Here is a 4,360-nt window from a genome sequence, read left to right as displayed (position 1 = left end):
AAAACAAAGTAGAAAATTACACCTAAAACAAAGTAGAAAATTAACAACAAACAATACAAAACCAACAGAAGAAAGTAAATAATAAAAATCAGAGCAGATATAAATGACATAGAGACTAAAAAAACAAACAACAAAAAAACCCCAAACAGATCAATTAAATTGGGAGATGGTTTTTTGAAAAAGAAAAAAAACAGAAAATGATCAACATCTAGCAGACTCCTCAAAAAAAGGAGAGAGAGGACCCAAATAAAATCATAAAGATAAGAAATAACAACCAATACCACAGATACACAATTTTAAGAATTATGAAAAATTATATACCGACAACACTGACAACTTAGAATACATAAATTCCTAGAAACATATAACCTACTAAAACTGACACAGTAAAAAAGAGAAAATTTGAACAGACTGATAACCAGCAATGAAATTGAATCGATAATTTAAAAAATCCCCCAAAATGAAAGTCCAGAGCCACCTGGCTTACAGGAAAATTCTACCAGACATTTAAGGAAGAATTAATACTGATTCAAACTATTCCAAAACCTAGAAATGGAAGGGAAAACTTCTAAATGCGTTCTATGAAGCCAGTTTCACCCAATAAAGATACTACAAAAAAAGAGAAATATACAAGCCAATATCTCTGGTGAACATAGATGCAAAAATTCTCAACAAAATACCAGGAAACTGAATCCATCAATACATTAAAAAAAATAACGCCATGATCAAGTGGGATTTGCTCCAACAATACAAGGGTGGTGCCATAGTCACAAATCAGTCAACATGATACAACACATCAATAAGAGAAAGAATAAAAACCATATGGGCATTTTAATAAGATACAGAAAAAGCATTTGATAAAATACAAAATGCATTCATGATAAAACCCTCTACTAAGCAGATCTAGGGGGAACATACCTCAACAACCTCAACATACAAGAAAAGCCTTGTATGTAAAACCCACACCCAACATCATGGTCAATGGTAAAAACAACAAAAACAAAAACAACCTGAGAGCTTTTCCCCTAAGATCAAGAACAAGTCAAGGATGTCTACCCTCACCATTTTTATTCAGCATAGTACTGGAAGTTGGAAGTTCTGACCACAGTAACAAAATGAAACAAAAGGCATCCAAATTGATAAGGAAGAAGTAAAACTCTCATTATTTGCAGGTTACATGATATTATACATAAAAATCCCTAAAAAAATATTATACATAAATATCTGCCAAAAAACTACTAGAACTGATAAATGAATTTGGTAAAGTCTCAGGATACAAAAATCAACATGCAGAAAGCATTTGCATTTCTATACAGCATTAATGAAGAAGCAGAAAGAAATCTATCCATTTACAACTAACCAAAACAGTAAGATACCTAGGAATAAACCTAACCAAAGAGGTGAAAGACTTGTACTCTGAAAACTATACACTTGATCTTAGCCAAAAGGCCGAGAAGTGATTTTACTCTGAAAACTATAAAACGTTGGTGAAAGAAACTGAAGATGATCCAAAGAAACAGAAAGATATTCTATGCTCATGGGTTGGGAGAGCAAATATTGTTAAATATTTGTATTACCCAAAGCAATGTATGGATTTAATGCAATCCGTATCAAAATACCAACAGCTTTTCTTTTTTTCCACAGAACCAGAATAAATAATCCTTAAATTTATATGGGGCCACAGAAGACTCTGAATAGCCAAAACTATCTTGAAAAAGAAAAATAAAACTGGAGCCATTACAATTCCAGATTTCAAGTTATAAAACAAAGCTGTAGTGATCAAAACAGTATGATCCTGGCATAAAAATAGAGACATAAATCAGTAGAACAGAATGGAAAACCCAGAAATATATCCACAATTTATGGTCAATCCTCAGTGAAGCAAGAATGAATATACAATGGGAAAAAGAATGTCTCTTTAACAAATGGGGCTCCCTGCTCAGTGGAGAGTCTGCTTCTCCCTCTGCCCATCCCCCTCCCCGTGCTCTTCTCACTCTTGATTTCTCTCTTGATTTAAATAAAATCTTAAAAAAAAAAAAGGCAAAACAAATGACATTGGGAGGGGTGCCTGGGTGGCTCAGTGAGTTAAGTGTCTGCTTTTGGTTCAGGTCATGGTCTCAGGGTCCTGGGATTGAGCCCTGCATTGGACACCCAGTGGGAAACCTGCTTCTCCCTCTTGCTCTGCCTCTTCCTTCCACTTCTCTCTCTCAAATAAATAAAATCTTTTTTAAATATGGTGTTGGGAAAACTGGCCAGCTATATGCAAAAGAATGAAACTGGACCACTTTCTTTCAGCATACACAAAATTAACTCAAAATGCATTATAGACCTAAATGTGAGACCTGAGAGAGAGACTCTCTTTCTTTGCAGATCACATGTGGGAAAACCCAAAAGACTCCACCCCCAAGTTATTAGATTTCATACAACAGTTCAGCAATGTGGCAGGATACAAAATCAATGCACAGAAATCAGCTGCCTTTCTATAAACTAACAATATAAATGAAGAAAAGAGAAATTAGTGAATCAATTCCACTTACTCCAAAAACCGTAAGATACCCAGGAATAAACCTAACCAAAGAGGTAAAGGATCTATACTCTAGAAACTACAGAACACTTATGAAAAAAATGGAGGGAGATACAAAGAGAAAGAAAAGCATTTCATGCTCATGGATTGGAAGAATAAACATTGTTAAAATGTCTATGCTGGCTAGAGCAATCTACAATTTTAATGCTATCCCTATGAAAATACCATTGGCATTTTTCACAGGACTGGAACTGATAATCCTAAAATTTGTATGGAACCAGAAAAAACCCGAAATCACCAGAAAAATGTTGAAAAAGAAAACCAAAGCTGGGGCATCACGTTGCCTGACGTCACGCTTTATTACAAAGCTGTGATCACCAAGACAGTATGGTATTGACACCAAAACAGACACATAGATCAATAGAACAGAATAGAGAACTCAGAGATGGACCCTCAACTCTATGGTCGACTAACCTTCGACAAAGCAGGAAAGAATATCCAATAGTATTATTTCATTCTAGGGATGCCTATATGGCTCAGTTGGTTAAGCTGTTGCCTTCGGCTCAGGTCATGATCCCAGGGTCCAGGGATTGAGTCCCTCTCTTCGTGCTCCTTGCTCAGCAGGGAGCCTGCTTCTCTCTCTGTCTCTGTCTGCTTGTGCTTGTGCTCCCTCTCTTTCCCTGACTAATAAATAAATAAAATCTTAAAAAAAAAAAAAAAGAATTATTTCATTCTAAAAACAGACCTTGAAGCAGCCAATAAATAAAAACTGAACTATAGAAAAAACAATATAATTAGGGACACCTGGGTGGCTCAGTGGGTTAAAGCCTCTGCCTTCAGCTCAGGCCGTGATCTCAGCATCCTGGGATTGAGCCCCGCGTAGGACTCTCTGCTCGGCAAGGAGCCTGCTTCCTCCTCTCTCTCTGCCTGCCTCTCTGCCTAGTTGTGATTTCTCTGTCAAATAAAAAAAAAACCAAAAAAAAAAAAACCAATATAATTAATCATTAAAGGCTTTCGAATTTGTTTTAAAACTTTAAAAATATGTATTTTTTTGTTTTACTAGTGAACTGACGTTGGTAACTAGAATATCCCAAAAGATATCTATGAATTACTGTTTATAACAACATACACCCATTCCACATACATCTTCTCTACTATTTGATAAAGCAGATAAAGTAATCTTTATTACTTTATATACTTAGATATATACTTTAGATAGATTACTTTATCTGCTTTATCTGCCAAGATACATATGCTAAATTTACTTGGCTTTATATGCCAAGGTACGTATCCTGAATTTACTCCTAACTATCTATATGAATTTAGGTGAGTTTTAAAATCAGCCTAAGTTTCCATTACTTTTATTTGTGAAATGGTGATATAAATACCAACCTCAAAGTGTCATTGTAAGAATAATATAATGTATTTTGTCTAGCATATTTTAGAAACTCAACTAATTTCACTTCCCTTTTCTTGTTGACATTTTGCTTACTGACCACTCCACTTTAATTTCTAGGTTAATATGACCATTAATCTTTCATATAAGTGAAAGTTATTTTGAAACATTTCCTGCGATTGATTTTTAAATATTGTGTGGCAAATTCATATGACCCCTTTGAAACTGAAAGAAGACTGGTCCTTTGGAAATCCTCTATAGTAGTGCAAATTATGTCTCACATTTATTTGCTTAGTAACAATCTATATCTGGATTTGCTACACAATGATTCACAGAACCTGAAGATAAAGGATTTAACTCTATTTTATTTGGATAAAATTATGCAAGTCCTTGGGCCTTGATATGATAAATTTAATAATATTTGCCAAATCTTTACCTGG

General features: G+C 34.6%; 1 pseudogene; it reads right to left on the bottom strand.

Annotated features, from left to right (window-relative positions):
- Positions 1-1,297: 1,297 nt before the first annotated feature.
- LOC123939390 lies at positions 1,298-1,461 on the bottom strand (annotated as a pseudogene).
- Between the last annotated feature and the right edge of the window lie 2,899 nt (positions 1,462-4,360).

The sequence above is a fragment of the Meles meles genome, chromosome 3 (assembly GCF_922984935.1).
Source record: "Meles meles chromosome 3, mMelMel3.1 paternal haplotype, whole genome shotgun sequence".
Lineage (NCBI taxonomy): Eukaryota > Metazoa > Chordata > Mammalia > Carnivora > Mustelidae > Meles > Meles meles.
This window is presented reverse-complemented; position numbering and strand designations above follow the sequence as displayed.